General features: G+C 40.6%; 1 protein-coding gene across 2 annotated transcripts in view; it reads left to right on the plus strand.

Moving 5' to 3' along the window:
• Positions 1 to 232: 232 nt before the first annotated feature.
• The window catches only part of EMP3 (epithelial membrane protein 3 (MAM blood group)), a 90180-nt gene continuing 70030 nt past the window's right edge, over positions 233 to 20382 (plus strand). The window contains exon 1 of one of the 2 annotated variants that reach the window (XM_063437088.1): positions 233 to 394. The gene's annotated coding sequence lies outside the window, so the exon portion shown is untranslated. The remainder of the gene's footprint in view (positions 395 to 20382) is intronic. The other variant, XM_063437089.1, reaches the window with a different exon arrangement.

Below are 20382 nucleotides of genomic sequence, written 5' to 3' on the forward strand. Positions count from 1 at the left end.
TTTGTGATTTTTTTTATCGCAAGCTTTTCACTGCCTTGTTTCACTTAACTGTGTAGGATCTTAACTTAACCAAAAGCATCTGTCAGGCAAAGAAGTAGATGTTAGTGCAAGACAGCTGCCCTTAAAAAAGGGGAAGGATAAAGGGGAGGAGGGGTGATTAATATGTTTCAGCATAGTTATCTGTGACATGTGGTTCAGAGGGGTGTGGGTTAGGTGGGTATTGGTCTCCATCAAACTTTGGAAGAGGGGTGGAGTGCTGTAGTACAAACAACTTAATGTATACTCCCACATCATCTCTATGTGAAGAGTGCCAGGGAAAAAAGGCTTACAGAAGGACTTAAAAAAAGAAACTCTTTTACAAGGGCTACTTATTTTCTCTGCCTGAGCCCGAAAGGTAAGATGTTTACTTTTTATTGTATTATTTCTTTTGTTGTCATTTTATCGTCAGTCAAATGCCAAAGGGTTTATTTTCTGGAGTGAGTTTAAACGGAAAAAAAAAAAAAAATAGGATTTGAAAACTAACGGCAAAATATTAGGATGAAAAGATTCTTCAACTTCTCTTTATGAACAGTAATGCTCTGTGGCATATTTTTTTTCAGATTCCGTACTCGATTCACTGTAATTCTCTATTTAAACCTATTACGTGGTTTTACCAGTTACTGATATCATGTGAAAAAAATGTTGAATGATAAGAAAATATACGTCTTCTTAATTTTATTTTCAGCCAAAAAAGTTAGAAGTTGCAATGCTTACTTTGGCTTTAAATGGAGTAAGCAACGTTTGGAAAGTTAGACATTCCAATCACGATTGCAGTCATGCTTTCTGTTTTAGCTAAGTTTTATTTCTTTTTTTATTTTAGTGAGTTTTTTTTTTTTTTTGTAATGTATTTTAAAGTGACAGTCACATGCTTGGCATTACTTGTGTTACTTACTCCAAAATGCATTTATTAAGATGAGTATGTGACTGAAAATCTCTCTACTTCTTAATTCAGAAAATGTAAATGGTTCATTCTTAGCGTATCAACATTTCCACATTCAGATACATTCTTTCCACTGGTGGCACTAAAAAAAATTCCAATTCGTTAAAAGTCTAAATCTGTATTTGTCTTTAAAATGACATTGCAGAAAGGTAAACGGAGGGAAGACTTTTGCTAATGGTGAGTTCTTATAACATATGTAACAGAAAACTAGTGTACGCTATAGTAATGCATTCTACAATTAATTTATACCTATTGAGGTGATACATACCTTCTAAGTGTCCCTATTTAGGAGGATCAGTCCCTATTTTGGGCTCAAATACCTCTGTCCCTCTTGTCTATCCTAATCTCCCTCTTTTATAGGAGCTTCATATTGTCGGTGTCTCAAAATTTATAATAGAGGTGTTGACCCTGGCCACACCCCTACTCACACCCCTCAAATTAAAGTAGTAGGGAGAATCTAGATTTATATAGTGCTTCCTGGTGTCTATATGTTTTATTAGTGCACTTATATGCAACTTGTATCACAATTTCAATGCTCACTTTCATTGTAAGCTTATAGGGAGAATATAGTCACCAGATTAATTACAACTTAATTTAGTGGTTTTTGTTTCTATAGCCTGTTCTTGCTGGCATTTTAATGTAAACACTGCCTTTTCAGAGAAAAGAGGCACCTCCAGTGGCAGTCACTCAAATGGCCACTAGAAGTGCTTCCTGGGTCAAGGCTGCAGAGTGTTTTTTGCTGCGAATTTGTGATAGCCTCCCAATGCTTTCCTGTGAGAAAACATTGGATTGGCTGAGATCAAATTTGTGTGGGCGGGGCCAGTGGCGATTGAACTCACTTGGCGCTGGAAAACATGAGTAAATTTAACTTCAGGTAAGGGGGGCCAGTGGCCTAAACAGCTATTTAGACCTATTAGACCACATTTGTATTCTTGATACTATAGTGTTCTTTTAAGAAATAAAATCTCAAAACTTACTCTATGGGGTAAGTTTAGAAAAGATTTCTGAAAATGTGACTGTTAAGTTCCATTATTATATTGATCATATATTTTACGGTGATCTAAAAGTCATCTATAAACTGATGTTTTTTCATAGCAAATTCCACCAGTGTTCTCTGAGATATCCAATTCAGAAAACAGCCAAATGTAAAGTAGCAAAAAAATAAAATTAAAATAAATAAAAAGGAAGTGAAACTGAACACTTTTCTGTTGAAAAAGTGGAGAACAGATTGATAAATTCTGTTGTGTCGCTGAAAAAAAGTAACTGAATGAAGATGCTGATCGTTCAACAGTGATGCATTGATTCACTGCATCTGTATGAGGAGATTCTGATTCATATGGTACGGCATTTAGCAGCACATGTGCGATAGCCTCCTTTAGGAAAGCAAGATTGATGATCTCAGCCATGGAAGCGGGAATACCTTTTTCAGTGTAATCAGAGGGGTGTCAGTCACCTAAATAATTTGTGTCAGGAAAACATGTTTGCATTTAAGACAATATAGTGTGTCTTTAAATTTACCAGTAAAGAAGACAGACATTCATACACACACAAACACACACACACACAGACCCACAGACCAGACTCACTGACAGACAGAAAACACATACTGACAGACACACACATACACTCGCTGACAGACACACACACACTAACTGATTTGACACACACTGACAGACACACACACACATACTTACTGACAGATAGACACACAAACTCACTGACACACACACACACACACACATACTCACTGACAGGCAGACACACACACATTCGCTTACATTCTAGTTTAATTTTAATTTATGTCAACCCAACCTCCCTACCTTTGGGAGAGCTTTCCCTGCTGTCCAGTGGGGCTGCTGTCATTTTTCTGCTCTTCTTGCTCTGCTCCATCGCTTGCTGTTTAGTGAACCTGGGGCCCGGAGTGACTTCATATCCCTGCTCCCAGCATCGTCAAGGGGGAACAAAAGGTTGCAAGAAGAGCTGGAAGATTATAGTTTTGGTTTTCAAGGAGTGAGACTCAGGGCTAAATTTGATCAAATGAAACAAGTGATAGAAAAGGAAGGAGCAAGAAGGAATGAAAGAGAAGGAAAGGATGAGGCCACCATGAGAAGGAGCCCTATTGTCGATGTCCTAATGAATGGAGGGATCCTCCATGCCCAAACACTTAGTCAATACTGTCCTTCTGGCTGCCAGGGAGAAACTATTAAAAACCATTTGGGATTACCTAAGAAAGCCCTCCATTGGGCGAGATTGGAGAAAAGACTAAGGGACAAGGTTGAAGGGGCACTGAAAGACAGATTCCAATAGATTATTTTTTACACCAAAATTATGTGATGAACCATCATCTGCACCACATCCAGATGTGAGATCCTCTGTGCCAACATCCCTTCCAGCAGAGATCATTAGATATCTTGCCCACCCAGAGAGTGTGTCTTCTTTTTTCAATTTATAAAACTGATGATTCCAATAGAAATTAGGACTTTTCTAAACAAACTTTGATGAACCTCAATCATCAATGATACTTCATGTTAATTTATCTCCGTGGATTTAAACTCAAGAGGCAGGTAACTGCCCACAGCGCCTAGTTTTTAATGACTTCTCAACTAGCTTTATTTTTTTCTCTATCTATCTATTTATTTATTTTAAATATATTTATGGAACGTTCCTTTAAGGAATTGCTAGCTTCCTAAACTCATAAATTAACCAAACTGTTTGTAAAACTCCAGCGGACTTGAGCAGTGCTAAACAGAAGCTTTGCTCATGTTGGTTGCAAAGACAGTGAGACTCCACCTATACTTGGTAGATCTCAGATTGTTTTTCAAACTGGTTGTCATGGTGTTAGAAATACATCCTCAAATGAATCAGCTTGTGTTAAAGCCATGGTTTGAAGCCAAGATTTCAGCTATGACATTTTATCAAGAGAATCACCAAATCAGAGTTTAATCAAATCAGTCAGCTGAAGACTGTGTGACCCTGTGAATCAGCCCTTTACACTCAGAATAGAGAAAAACAGAGATCGCTGAAAATAGCAAAAAACAGAGACCTCTGTGTCTCTTTCAAAATATCAGTGAAGATTTGGAAAACAAAGATAGCATTTTCGACAGGTCAAAAACATATATTGCAAAATATATTTGTTAGAATTAAAAAATTGCCCATTACACAAGACCCAAAATGCGCCAATCAATATCTCCTTATAGAGCTGCTTTGAATCAATGCATCTCTACGGGGAGTGTGCAGGGCATCCACACAGAATGTGGAGATGCTGAACGTTGGTGCTGTAGACAGTGCAGCACTGGACTAGGAAGTACCGCTAGTGTACATCTATGTGACTGCCACTAGAGGTGTTACTAGGCAGCAATGTAAACACAGCCCTTTCTTGAAAAAGCAGCGTTTACATGGCTGAGCCTGCAGGGACAGGCTATAGACAGAATAATACCCTGCCAGTTCTGTTAGATTCAAATGTTTGAGCTAACTGCTTTGAAAACATCTATAAAAAAATATAGTTACTTGTCCATTATTGTCTGATTGCTGGTCAATAAGATTTATACAGGCAAATCCCACGGATGAAGTCTGAGTCTAAATTTTAGGGATTGACTGATTATCGGTTTTGCCGATATTATCGGCCGATATTCCGATTTTTTTTTGTAAGTATCAGTATCGGCCGATAATCACCAGCAATACCGATAATGAATGAGTGGGCCGGCGCGTCCATAAGGCGACACAAGCAGCTGACGTAGGGTGCACCGGCCCAGGGGGGCGCTAGATCGGAGTGACTGGCAGGAGGTGCACAGCGCTCCCTCCTGCCAGGCACTCTGTGTAGCGTGGCAGAGCGGAGCAGTGCGCACCATGGTACAGGAACTTATGTTTCCTGTACCCGGCCGGACTTAAAGGAAGTGCTCACTGAAAGAGCACTTCCTGTCAGTCCGGCCGGGTACAGGAGACCGAATTTCCTGTACCGCGGTGCGCACTGCTCCGCTCGGCCACGCTACCAGGAGACACACCGGGGAGCGGGGTCCGAGGGGAGCAGAGAGAGGGACCCTAAGGGTCCCCCTGTCCCGGGGGACACAATGGGAAGGGTGTTAAGGATCACTATGGGATGGAGGTGGTAGAACACTATGGGACAGGGGTGGCGGTGGTAAGGAAAACTATGGGGGAGAGGGGTGATAAGGAACACTATGGGGGAGAGGGATGGAAAGGAACACTATGTAAGGTGGGGTGGTGGTAAGGAACACTATGGGACAGGGGAGGGGGGAGACCACTTGGGACAGGGAAGTGGGGGTGAAGAACACTATGGGACAGGGAAGGGGGTGGAGAACAGGGGAATGGGAGGGGGGCACTAAGACAGGTAAGGGAGGGCACTAAGAGACAGGTAAGGGGTGGGGAGGAGGTGAGTTCCTACCGCACATATTTACACACAAACACACTGCATCCACTACACAAACACACACACTGAATCCACTACCCACACTGCATCCACTACACAAACACACACACTGAATCCACTACCCACACTGCATCCACTACACAAACACACACACACACTGTATCCACTACACAAACACACACACTGAATCCACTATCCACATTGCATCCACTACACAAACACACACTGCAGCCACTACCCACACTGCATCCACTACATCCACTACACAAACAAGCATGCTGCTTCCACTACACAAACACATTGCAATACACACACTGCATTTACTAATCAAATACTCCACTGCATCCACTCCACACACATATAAATATTCTTGAAAACTTAAAAATAAATCTGACTGGCATGTATATTTTGTGCATTTACCACTTAATAAAATAAATATCGGTAAGCTATCGGCCTGAACGTTCCCTGTATTGGCTCTAAAAAATCTATATCGGTCGATCCCTACTAAGTTTATATCTAAGTGGAGTAGTAGTAAATTAAAAAGTCTTCTATGCATTTGTGAGCCTATTGTGCATTTACTATTCCTCTTCAACTTCCTTTTATGCATTTATGCTTTGAAGACTACTTCAAACTACTGTCGTTTTTTAGGAACGGCAATGTTTACATTATAGGGATAACCTACATATAGTAAATACTATTTCAATGAGATGGTCTCACAAAGACAATCTGATTGGTGCAGTGTGTCCTTTGGCTGTGCATGCACACTAGCATCCCAATGGTTTTCTATGAAAATACATTGGATTGGCTGAGATCATCAATCTTGATTATCTCAGCCAAGGAGCTGAACCACTCACGTACAGAGAAAGAAGGCAAGTTGAGTCTCAAGGAGTTAACTATTAACCCCTGGGGGAGGAGAAGGGGAAGATGCCTTAAATGGCGGCTAGGGCTCTATAGTGTTGTGAATATAATGTTCCTTTACGCATTAATTTTGTATTTTTTATAAAATTCCCTGGTTCACAGTAACTGTATCGCTCATGTGTCTTCTAGAATACATAGCATAACAAAATCATTGTGCAATGATCATTGTAGCACATTTTACTCACAACTTAGTATTATGAAATATACAATATGTAGCAATCCCAAAATGCAGAGAAAACGGGATCCAAAAATATGAATAATTAAGTCAAAATGTTCAGTTAGCTAGGGTCTCTGTGTCCATCTTTTTAAATACTAATTGGTTAATTTCATTGGCATTATTTCATGTGATCCTTCGTTACTACTGTAACAGAGAATGAGAGAATGCCCAAAACAGAGTATTACAATCCAAATTACTTCATTTTTTTAAAAAAGTACCCAGATATTGCTATCTACAATCACTGCACAGTATAACCTGGATAGGGAGATTTCCAGTAAATCAGGAAAACTATCATAGCACACACTGGTCCCAAGTAGTATCATTTTATGCAGATTTTAACATGTGTATCCCAATGTACAAACAGTATTGTATACCCACATTATGACAATATGCATCGCATAATATGTTCTGAACTCATTTACCCGGCCTTGAGTCTATAAACCATGAAGAATGATATAGATATGTATCAACATACAAAGTAGATTGACTTCCTTGTGTGATGATTGATTGGTTACTGAGCCACTTTTTCTTGTGACCTAAGTCTACAGGAATATTCCATGCATTTATAGAGTTTAAAGGACCACTATAGGCACCCTGACCACTTCAACTCAATGAAGTGGTCTGGGTGCCAGGTCCCTCTAGTTTTAACCGTGAAGCTGAAAACATAGCAGTTTCAGAGAAACTGCTATGTTTCACTGAGGATTAATCCAGCCTCTAGTGGCTGTCTCACTGACAGCCACTAGAGGCCGCTTTCGCGATTCTAACTGTGAAAATCACAGTGAGAAGACGCTGACGTCTATGGGAAAGCATTGAGTAATGCTTTCCTATGGGAGGTTTGAATGCATGCGCATTTGACACTGACGTCGGCAGGAGGAGGAGAGTTCCCCAGCGCCGAGGGAGCCCGGCACTGGAGAAAGGTAAGTGGCTGAAGGGGTTTTAACAGCTGCACCAATTATACAATATAAGTATCTATCTCAGCAGTTCACCTTCCATTGACATTGTTATTTAAAGGACCACTATAGTGCCAGGAAAACTTACTTGTTTTCCTGGCACTATAGTGCCTGAGGGTGCCCCCACCCTCAGGACCCCCTCCTGCCGGGCTCTAGGGGGTGGAAGGGGTTAAACCTACCTCTCTCTCCTCCTCCTCTCCTCCTCCATAGCGACGTCATCGGCTGAATGCACATGCGCGGCAGGAGCCGCGCGCGCATTCAGCCAGTCCATAGGAAAGCATTCTCAATGCTTTTCTATGGACGCTGGCGTCTTCTCACTAAGCGTGGAAGCGCCTCTAGCGGCTGTTAATGAAACAGCCACTAGAGGCTGGATTAACTCATATGTAAACATAGCAATTTCTCTGAAACTGCTATGTTTACAGCAGGCAGGGTTAACCCTAGAGGGACCTGGCACCCAGATCACTTCATTGAGCTAAAGTGGTCTGGGTGCCTATAGTGGTCCTTTAAAAAGTGAATTTATCCCCAAAAAGTGGCAGAGATCCTTTAAATTCAGCATAGTAAGAACAAGTAATTTAGGGTTTAAAAAATGTCTGAGATAACAATAATGTTGAACTGAGCAGGAGCTTCCATGAATATTATTAAAATAAAAAGTTCTCTCTTCAAAACAGCATAGCAGGCATTCTCAACAAGATTACTATATGACAAACATGCTGTGCTTTTGTTCCCATTGATATGTAAGTGTCTGTCTAAGAGTTGAGTACTGCTTGGAAGTTGGAAGCCTTTACGTTGTAGAGAGACAAAGTCTAAGGATACGGCAAACTGAAATATCTCTGTCCAACTTGACGTTTAGATATTAAAGGGACACTATAGTCACCCAGACCACTTCAGCTCAATGAAGTGGTCAGGGTGCCAGGTCCCTCAGGTTTTAACCCTTCAGATGCAAACATAGCAGTTTCAGAGAAACTGCTATGTTTACATTTGGGGTTAAAGCCTCTAGTGGCTGTCTTCCGGACAGCCACTAGATGCGCATCTGCGAAGCTGGAGGCACATTTCGCCGCGCATGCGCATTCGGCTCCGCTGACGTCGGATGGGGGAGCTGACGTTTGCGGGGGAGGAGAGGTCACCAGCACCGAGGGAGCCCGGCGCTGGAATAAGGTAAGCTGCTGAAGCATCACGGGAGGCGGACCCTAAGTGTGGGGGCACCCTCAGGGCACTATAGTGTCAGGAAAACCGCTTTGTTTTCCTGACACTATAGTGATCCTTTAATATCCAACCAGTTAACAGAGAATGGTATATATTTGGATGGGAAAATCAGATGCACATCTTGCTACATTAATCTATAAAATACAATGATTCCAAATGTAGCACAAACGTGCTTTTTTTTTAATTAAAAAGGAAAGTATTTGTAAGACTGTTTCTATGGTTGGGCTCAGTCAATAAGTTATAAAAACAGGGGTGCACCACAAGTGATACGAAGTCAAGGGTATCACATAAACTAAATAGTCTTATATATAGAACTGGGGTTCATAGGCTTTTTGGACGAGAACCTAGGCCCGATACTCCAATAAGCAAGGGATGTATATAGGCCTAAGAGGTGTGCAGGGGATGTCCGATATCTTCTTATATTACTAAAATAAAAACCAACAAGGTGTAACTCCATACATGTTCACGCATTTATAACAACGGAACTCTTACGAGTTATGAAAACCATGCACTGATTAACATTTCTGCTCTCTTTAATATAAATGTTTTCAATGCTATTATATGTTAATGTTCTAAGTGTTCATATATGTGATACTGTATTACCGCACTTTGTATTATCTTTTAATACTTTCACATGCCTGTGGTTACATTCCTTGTAATAAATAAAGAATTTAAAAAAAAACAAAACAAAAAAAAAACAGGGGTGCAGTCAATCTGTTCTAAGTACAATGGTTCTAAGGCAAACAAAAGTGACAGATCAAAGAAACACAGGAATTGGATTTTTGACTTCTGGAACATTTTGCTTCAAAGCTGCTCAGTGTTATTGAGAGTTATGTGCGGACATAGGAGCTTTATAAAGATATTGTGCTCAGTGTAAAGGCAGGTTATATCAGTTTCAATTATGTCTATGTTTCTCATGTCATATTTGAAAGCATTTTGGCAAAGAAGGGTGTCTGAAATCATCAAATAACAGTGTTACATCAGATGGATTATACAGGAAGAGTTAACATTATTTGTACTATTGAGTACTGGTCATTGTTTTGACTTTTTGACCTGTTGGATGTCATGGGGTGTTTTCACTAGAACAGGACTTATAGATTATAGACAATAAAAATGCAATTACAAGTCAAGATAGAACATTTTAAAAATTCTTCAATTTAGCTATTTTTCCAACCTAGCTATTTTGGTTTAAAATTGTATTTCCTTTGTCCATTTTCTTTTTTTTCAATGTATATGTTTTATTGGATTTTACAAATAATAACAGACTTACAGACAGGGGGAAAATAATACAGTACAATACAAAACAAAAGATAAAATGTACAGGATTAGGAGGTTTAAACATAGTATTACAATGCTTGAGGTAAAAGTTTGGACAGCGACAGATACAACAATACACTACAGCGCGGTTAGGTATCTACTTGGTACATCTGCTGTGTCTTACACGGATACTCTTCGGTGGACATTTACAAGGAGGCAACAACTTATTGTGTTACAAGATGCGTGAGTGTAAGCGGCTGTTTGTCAAATGTTGTACACAATAACAATCAAAAACACTTTTAACCTCTTAAGGCAGGTACCCCAGGGGAGTAGAGTGAAGAACAAGAGTACAATGGGACACAAAAGGGGGGAGGATAGGGGAGTGGATGTGGTGACCAGCATGCTACCCCAAACAGTAAGATATCAGTACGATTACAATTCTTAGAAGGCCGTTTCTCTGAATGTCTCCCAATCTTGCCATTTGCCTAGGAATTTGGCCAGTCCTCCCTGTTTTGCCCATTCTTTTTCGTGGTAGTATGTGGTGTCAGTTCTACGAAGAACCTCTGTTACCGTGGGGCAGGTGGGACTTTTCCAGTGGGTTGCTATGCTGATTTTGGCAGCTAAGAGTATATTAATTACCGCATCCCTTGCAGGCAAAATTTGCAGGTCATCAATAATGTGAACCAGGTAGCTTTTGGGTGATAATGGGATCTTAATTTTGCAAAGTGAGTGAATGGCGTTTTGTATGTCACGCCAGAAATCACGTATGTCTTCGCAGTACCAGAATATATGTTCTAGGGACCCTTCCGCCTTATTACATCTCCAGCACAATGGGGAGGAGTCAGGATATATTTTGTGAAGTCTGCTCGGGACCAGGTACCACCTCATCAGCATTTTTGCATATGCTTCCCAAAGCGTGGCACAATGCGATGACTTTTGAGTACACGAAATAACATATTCCCATTCATCTATAGTGGGGGCTATACCTAAAGTTTCCTCCCATTTAAGCATGTAGGGCAATTTTGCAAGCTTGTTGATGTCGTGTTGCATTGAGTAACATAGGGAGAGAAACTTACAAGATTGACGAGACATTGTTGCATTGAAGCATTTCCTCCCTAGACTGCCAAATGCCAATGGGTTGATATGTGTGATCGAATTGGAGTGAAGTATGTTTTTCAGTCGGATATATAAAAATATATCTCTTGGTGGTAAGCTATATTTCGCCTGCAGTGTTGGAAACGGGTGTAGCCCATTCCTATCAAATAATTTGTGAACATGGGATATACCTAGTGACATCCACCTGTGAGTTGGGAGATCAGGTGAGATACTGGAGAGGGCTGATAGAGGTGCCAGATACAGTGACTCCTCCTTGGACCACAGTGATGTGCTCCACTTTTGCCAAGAATTTAATAAGAATCGGGTTGTTGGGAGCATGGAGGGAGTGGACGGGGAAATGGAGGCCCACAAGGCATTTGGGAGGGAGACTAAGTTACCGCAGGCGGATTCAAGATTCACCCATACCGGAGTCGTCGTACCCAATAGGAGGTTTAGGCCTTGCGCCAACAGTGTTGCTCTGTAGTAATGTGCAATGTTTGGCACACTGAGCCCGCCTTGTCGGAGTGGACGCCAAAGCGACCGAAAGGCCACTCTCGGTGGCTTTCGTTTCCAAATGTGGGCATTAATTGCTGCTTGGAACCGTTTGATAAGAGAAGCAGGCAAAGCTATGGGCAGTGTTCTGAACAAATAGAGTATGTGTGGGAGAATCATCATCTTTACTGAGTTGATCCTGCCTATCCAGGAAGTATACAGTTTTTCCCACCCTGCCATTTGTTTAGTGATTTTGGTGAGGACCGCTGTATGGTTTTCTTTTATTGTCTGTGATCTAGAGTGAGTTAGTTTTATCCCCAGATAGGAAAGGGCCTTCGTTTTCCAGTCAAAGGGGTATTTATCTGTCAGATCCTGTGTCACTTGTTTGCTAACGCCTATAGGGAGGATTTGTGTTTTACCGACATTGTTTTTGTAGTACGATATGGAGCCGTAGGTAGATAAAGTACTTAAGAGTCGTGGAATAGATTCAGTCGGTTTGGCAAGGAAAAGCACAATATCGTCCGCAAAGAGAGCCAGTTTTTTCTCTCCTGTTGGAGTAACAAGGCCGGGTAAATTCCTGTCCTGTTTTATTATTTTAATCAATGGCTCTAGGCATAGGATGAATATCAGCGGAGACAGGGGACACCCCTGCCTTGTTCCGTTAGATATTCGGAAATTTCTAGATGTGAAGCCAGAATTAAATACTTTAGCAGATGGTGCTGAGTAAAGGGCCAGAACACTGGTCTGAAAGGCTTGTGAAAAGCCGAATGTCGACAGTGTTGCGGTCATATAGTCCCAGTTCAGGCGATCGAACGCCTTTTCTGCGTCTAGCGCCATTAAGACGCCCTGTACTTTATGCTTATTGGCCCAATCAATCAGATCCATACAATACCTAGTGTTGTCGCCTACTTGTCGCCCGGGAACAAATCCTGCTTGTTCCTCCGAAATTAGGCTATGTAAGAGGGGTTTAAGTCTATTGGCAATCAGTTTAGCGTACAATTTAACATCAGCGTTAAGTAGGGAGATAGGGCGTAGATTGCTGCAGATTGTTGGTGATTTGTTAGGTTTAGGCAGGGTGATGATGTAAGCTTCTAACATTTCGCCAGGAAATTTGCCTATCAATCTAATTTTATTAAATAGTTTAGTGATATGCGGTGTTAGGGATGACGACAATTTGATATAGTAATAATTGGAGAGGCCATCAGGTCCTGGGGCTTTATATTTGGGTAGGGAACGTATCGCCTGTGCTACTTCTTCCTCAGTGAAAGGTGCGTCTAGTAGTTCATTTTGATGTTCTGTTGTTTGTGGCAACGTGATTTGGGATAGAAAGTGTGATATCTCAGTAGAGTTCGGTATGTGCGTGGTCCCGTTAGCGGCTAGGTTATATAGATCTTCATAGTAATGGGACAATTCCTCCACAATACCGTTAGGGTTGTAAATTCTGGTGTTGTCTTTGGATAGGATATATGGGATTTTTGTCTGCAAGTATCTGACTTTTAATTGATTGGCTAGGAGTTTCCCTGCTTTATTACCCTGAACGTAGTATGATTGGCGGGTTTTAAGTAGGCGTTTGGCGTACACCTGGGCCTGGAGATTATGAATTTCCTCTTGCAGTTTAGCAATTTGTTTGGAGATAGATTTAGAAGGAGATTTTTTATTGGAGGTTTCCAGTGTCAGGAGGTTTTGACGGAGTGTGGCGTCTCTGGAAATGATGCGTTTTTTGGCCATAGATCCTATTTTTATGAATTCCCCTCTGATAACCGCCTTATGTGCAAGCCACTGAGTTTCAACTGAAGTGTCTTCAGTAGAGTTGAGGGAAAAGTAAGTATCGAGGGTTGTGGAAATCTGTCGACTATTCTTGGGGTCGTCAAGGATGGCCTCATTTAAGCGCCATTTCCCTCTCCCTCTTGGGGGGTATGGTACCTCAAGTGTGATCAGTATTGGAGCATGGTCTGACCACGTTCTAAGACCGATGGTGTGATCTAACAGGTGGGGAAGTGTAGATTTGTCAATAAAACACATATCAATGCGCGTATACGTCAAGTGGACGGGTGAAAAGTATGTGTAATCCTGAGCTTTGGGATATAAATTTCTCCATGTATCGTAGAGGTCGTGTGTATGAATGAGATGAGAGAGTAATTTGCTGTTGTGTGCGGAGGATTTGATGGGAGACTTGTTGTGTGTGCGTTTGATGTCCAGGGAGGGATCTAGGGTGCAGTTACAGTCGCCGCACACGATTAAGTGACCTTGTTTGATGGATGAAATTTTTTTGAATGCCTTGCCTAGAAACGAAATTTGGGCCTCATTGGGGGCGTAAAGGGATGTTACTGTCACCATTATTCCATTTAATTCTCCTACCAATATAAGTAACCTGCCTTCTTTGTCAGTATATTGTTTGTGTAATGTGAACACCCAGTCCGTGTGGAATAATATTGCAACTCCTTTAGATTTTGTTCGCGAGTGAGCAAAATAAGCTGTATGGTACTTCGGGGAACGAAGTTGGGGAGGGTTTTTGCTCGAAAAGTGAGTCTCCTGTACACATACAATAGCCGCCTTTGAGTTATGCATTTCCTGTAATAATTGTTTTCTCTTATAAGGGCTATTGAGGCCTTTGGCATTTATGGAGAGGATTGTCATTGATTTATGGGCCATAATGAGTTAGGATCAATAAGGCTATGGGGCGAACTATCCTGGTGGAAGGTGTAGTGCGAGCTCTGAGTACCTGGAGCCATGAGAGTTTTGGGTCTTTCTGAAACTTTGAAGCCATGCAGACAGAACGAGTGGTCACGGGGGGACGGCAGGTAGTACGTCTTTCCTGCAATGGGTTTTCCTGGGAACCATCTAGGTGGGGAACAAAAGGGGGATGGGGGAGGGGAAACACAGAAGAGAAAATATACCAGTAACGAAAGTATTTACATACATAACCCTTGGTAAGGTTAACAAACGTAGTCATTCTCAGGGTAAAACTGTAGTACCCAGGAGTGACACGACGAGGGGCTTTGAGGCTCCTCCCGACCTATGGATTGTATCCTTAAATTGGTATAATACTGACAATAACCACATATGTGAGTTCTGAAGAACCATAACTTACATAATACACAATACACAATACACAACACCCGCTCTCAGAGAGCACTTGATTGGGGCTTAAACAACATTTGGGTATGAACATAACTGGGAGTGCATGGGGTATGTTGGGGTACCGCCTTGCGTAAACACAAGTGGTATGGGTTTAGTGGGCGAGTTGTCAGAGGTTCGTTAAATCCTTCAAATAGCATTGAGATACATTTTTCAGAAATTATACGAGTTGGAAATGTATGACAACGTGCACCCGGGAATAGTGAGGTTGCGCACTAAGTAACTAAAATGCAGGCCAGCTTAGCGGTAATAAAGGAAAGATTGGAAGCGTGAGTTAAATAACGCTGAGAGGGCACCACGTGGCGTGGGCAAGGCCCATGAGGCGTACCTGAAAGTGGGCCTATTTCAAACATAGTGATCAGTTAGGGCAAAGACATATATATATTGCACATATCGGCAAAATAACAACGCTAAGGCAAACCTCAGAATAACATAACCTGCAAGTAGGTAGATATGTTAAAGCGTTCAAGGGGCTTTGGCTGGAGATTTGGCCATTTGCCACTCTGCCTGGAACCTCTTAGGTGGCGCAATCTCAGCGGGTTCTGGTCCTTTGGGCGATCCAGTCCATAGACCCCAGGATGTAATCAGCTTCATACCTTCCTTCGGATCATTCGCCACATAGTTCCGACCTTGTCGCCATATAACCAGTTTTGTGGGATAACCCCATTTGTAGATTACGTTGTTGTTTCGTAAAGTCTTAGTGATCGTGATGAACTCCTTCCTCTTCGCCATCGTGGCCGCCGATAGATCTGCGTACAGAGCGACGTGTTGGTGAGGTTCTGGCAAAGTTGAGAGTTTCCTCGCCGCCAGTAGTAGCGTTTCTTTATGCGCATAATAGTGGAACCTGACAATAACATCCTTTGGGACTTCGGTTGACAAGCGAGCCGGGCGCGGTAGTCTATGCATTCGGTCGTAGGCCCATGCTGAATCGGGCAGGCTCGGGACTAGAGACTTGCACAGGGAAAGAATGTAAGCAGGCATAGCATCGCTGGAAACATCATCCGGTATGCCTCTAAAACGTACATTTTGTCTTCTAGACCTGTCTTCTATGTCCGCCATTTTGGTTTTCAGCATTGCGTTTTCTTCCGAAAGTACCTGGAGTTTGTCCGCTATGTCATTGTGGGCCGCACATAATTCATCCGTTTTGTTTTCCAGGTTATTCGTTCTTTCGCCTAAGTTGGAGATTTCTTTGTGCAGTTCACCAGTTATGCGATGAAAGTCGGCTGTTATTGTCGCCCGGAGTTCCTGCAGCATTTTGTGGAGGCCGCGCTCCGTAACCGGGCCCTCTGAGTACTTGGTAGTGTGCGTTTCGTAGTCAGACTGGCCATCCGACAGGTTAAGCGCATCGTCGCCATCTTGGGTTTCTTTGCGTCGTTCAGATCTTTTCGTTCTGGCCGTTTCAGAAAGTTTTAGTTGTTTAGTTGAGGGCATGGTGTGCCTGTGCATTCACTACGGCAGGGCAGGTGAGTTTTATCAAGTTTTATCGACAAATGCTGTGAATAAAGTTGCTTTTAGGTCGGGATGTTGGCGGAGCTCCTAAGCCATGCGACCGCTCTCACCGGAAGTCAGACACGCCCCCTCCTTTGTCCATTTTCAACAATCCCACATTTATTTTATCTTAACACGCCAAGCAGAAGAGATTCAATACAGAAAAAATGCAAAGCCATGCATTTTGGAATAAGAAACCCACAAGCTACTTACACATTAAATGGGGCTGAGTTAGGAATAACATTAAAAGAAAAGGACGAGGGAATAATTATAGATAAACTATATTGGTCTGCCATTGCAAAGGTAGCTGTCATGTATAAAAAAAGGGTATTGTTCCATGTCATCACTATATCATTTTGCCTCTTTATAAATCAATGGTAAGACCCATCCTTGAATATGCAGTGCAATTATGGGCACCGGGTTTTATAGAAGGGCATTGCAAAACTAGAAAAAGTGCAGAGGCAAGCTTCAAAATTAGTAAGGGGGATGGAAAATATTAGTTATGAAGAAATGCTAGAAAAAAACGCATTTGCTTACTTTAGAAAAAAAGGTGCCTCAGAGGGAATATGATAGCACTTACAAATATATAAAGGGTCAGTATAAACCACTATGTGCTAACCTGTTAGTTAGCAGGAATATACATTGAGACTGAAAGAAAGGAGTTTTTGCTTACAGCAGAGGAAAGGGTTCAGTAAGAACAATAAAGATGTGGAATTCTCTGCCTGAAGAGGTTGTCTTATCAGATTCTATAGATATTTTTCAAAAAGACCTGGATGTTTATTTTTTTTCAAAAACAGAATATTTAAGGACATAACTGATATGTACATAGGTGCACAGGTTATTGATCCAAGGAAAAATTTTATTGCGATTATGAAGTCAAGAAGGATTTTTTTTACTTTGTTGTGAAATAATTGGATATACCTACAATTGGGCTTTTTTGTTTTAAATATTTTTATTTGTGTCGTGTCAGAAGCTTGGTTTACATTTGTTCTTTACTGTTGCGTATAGTCGCCTTCGCAGAGGCTTGGTTCTCATTGCATCAATCATAATAGTCAGTTGCCTGCACCGAGGCGGGATGACCATATCATACGCGTCATTGACATCTTACATATATAGCGTGTTGTGTATGGGTACTCCTATGCGTTTGTATAGTTCGGAGGTTGTGATGGATAGTTTGGTACGTGTTTTTGGATCACGTCGTGTGCTATTGCGCTCAGTGAGTCTTCATGTATTGGTTATGTTTGGGTCGTTCTTAAGGCTGTGTGGACAATTGGGCTTTTTTGTAATAACCACTACAGCCCGCTCTATCTTGTTTTCTCCTTCAGGAAAGCTGGATGTCTCTCTGCAGCTAAGCCAGCATAGGGCCGTAACACAGGCTGAAAACACTAAGCTGATACTCTCGGTGTGTCATTGGGAGACAGTGGGATACAAAAAAGTTGTCAAGCTGTTCTAAAACAGTTTGATAATTTAGACTGGGATGGCATCAAGGCACTTCTGGCACCATAAGCACTACAGCAGACTGTAGTGGTTATTGTTCTTGGAGCATCCCTTTAAAGAGGTCCTCCTTCAGTTTTCAAACATTTTGTGTTAACATTTGTTTAAATAGTGGTTAGAAGGTTTTAATGATACTGTTCTAGCATATTCGGAAAATTCCACTGTGTATGGAATTATTTACCAGCACGCTGCTGCTCACTTTGTTAATGAGAGATTGCTAATCTTGCATATTTTTATTTTAAGAGATACATGGCCCAGAGGAATTTCCTGTTAAAAAAAGGGTGTTAATGAGTTGTTTGACATTGACACTTCAAACTAATGTGTTATCAAGGATTGTTTCAAGTATATCTTCATGAGCAGCAATAATGTCAATACAGTGAAATATATGGGGAATGCGTATTTGTGTTCTTTTCATTCATTACAAAAATTCAATTTTGTGTTGTATGTTTTACAGTTTGATGTATATCAGCAATAACAAACAGATTTCCTTTGCAAAATACACCAAATGTATTATTGTAATTATTGGCATTTATATAGCACCAACTTATTCCACTGCACTTTACAATATTATAAAAAGGGGAAATTTTACAATAAATGAGACAATTCCAAAATGTTACAGAAACAATAAGTGGATGAGGACCTTGCTCAAACAAGCTTACAGTCTAGAGGAGGTTGAGTACAAATACACAAATATATAATATAAATATATAATGTTATTAATCACATATAGTTACAAAGGCTGAAAAGAAACATGTGTCCATCAAGTTCAGTCTTTCTCACATCTGTTTTTGCTGTTGATCCAAAAGAAGGCAAAAATGTTGCATCCAAAAGAAGGCTTTTCAATTTTGCAACAAACTAGAAACAGAATCCTTCTTGATCCCAGAATGACAGTCAGATTTCCCCTTGGATTAAGCAGCTATTACCCCACAAATTAAAAATTATATCCATGAATATTGTTTTTTGCAAGTGTTTATCAAGTTGCTGTTTAAACATCTGTATAGACTCTGATAAAAGCAACCTCTTCGTGCTGAGAAGTCCTCATTCCTAGGTTCTTACTGTAAAAAAAATAAATCATTTGCCTTAGACTAAATTTCCTTTCTTCCAGTCTAAATGCATGACCTTGTGTCCTAGTATAGTACTGTTTATGAATAGATTTCAAGACAATGTGTGTACTGTCCCTGAATATATTTGTATAATGTTATCATATCCCCTCTGAGGTGCGGTTTTTCCATTCTAAAGAGATTTAAATTTGTTTAACCTTTCTTCATAACTAAAATATCTCAATCTTTTTATAAATTTTGTGGCCCGCCTCTGCACTTTTTCTAGTGCCATAATATCCTTCTTTAGAACAGGTGCCCAAAATTGCACAGCATATTCCAGGAGTATTCTTACCATTTATTTATAAAGAGGCAAAATTATATTTTCATCACGAGAATTAATGCCCCCTTTTTTATATGACAATACCATAGTGGTCTTAACAACTGTTGTTTGACATTGCACATTGTTGCCTTGTTTGTTGTCTATGTTGCAATAAGAAAGATAGGAGCTGCACTCAATCCCAGAAGCCACCCGGTGCTCCAGAGCAGGACCAGCAATCCCAAAACAATAAGGCAAAAAATTGATTCTCCAGGCACTCAAGCTGCAGGCAGTTTTAATAGAAGAGAAAAGAGCAGCAACGTTTCAACCTGCTAAGAGGTCTCAGCTTGAAAAAGACTTGTTAGCAGGTCGAAATGTTGCTGCTCTTTTCTGTTCTATTAAAACTGCCTGCGGCTTGAACACCTTGAGTGCCTGGGGAATCTCTTTTTTGCCTAGTTTGTTGTCTATAACATTTGCCAAATCCATATTGTGTATTTTTATCCCTAATTCACTACTGTTCATAAACCCAGATAATCAAAGGTTAGTTATTTATTGGATGATAAATGTAATTGTGATGTTGAACTATAACAAATGTTAGTTCCCATTTGTGTACTCTTTGATTACAGAGTAAGTAAACAGCTTCGGTTATTTTTTTCTCTAATCTGAGTATTAATTTAAAATTCTACATGCTGAGCAAAAAGAGAAAACTGTTGTGTTTCTAGTCGAACTGTTACTGCAATTAATTACATTCTATGGTTTGTTTTTTTCAAAATTTTGCGACTGGACACACTAATTGCCTATACAGGTTATTTAGTAAACAACACATTGTAGCAAATTAAATTTAAATTGCAAAATGGGAGCTAAAATATCTAATCTGTGACTTTTACTGAGTTAGAGAATTGAAAATAAGCATTTTAAGCCTCAGTTTTGCAATTTGAATTGAATTCACCAAAATATGAAGTTGTGTGAATAATCCCATATGTTCTAACAAAATGTTAGCTAAACCTTTGGTAGATGCAACCTCAAAATATAATTTGTAACACAAATATAATTTGTGCCTTTAATCATTGACGATCAATTTAGCCTTGTACGTTGGCGCCTTTATTCATCTCCCTTTCTACTGTATATTGATTTAGTTTAGTCTCTTGCCATTTTTTTTGTCATTTTCTGTAGTTCCTTATACCTCTGCTTTTTGTCTCTTTTTGTGTTCCCCTTTGACGTTCCTTCATTCTTCCCAACCGCAGCTCATTGTGCTGACAAGTTGTCAGTGGCCTCTTTCCAAAACCTTGTGACACTTTTTCGAAGTTTTATATAACCTGTTGCAAAATAATTTCTCCATCCTTGCGCTCTTCTGCGCTTTTTATTTTTTGTTTCTCACTTCATGCTGTTTGTACATTTTAACCTTGTGTAT

Source organism: Pelobates fuscus, chromosome 11 (genome assembly GCF_036172605.1).
Source record: "Pelobates fuscus isolate aPelFus1 chromosome 11, aPelFus1.pri, whole genome shotgun sequence".
Taxonomy (NCBI): Eukaryota; Metazoa; Chordata; class Amphibia; order Anura; family Pelobatidae; genus Pelobates; species Pelobates fuscus.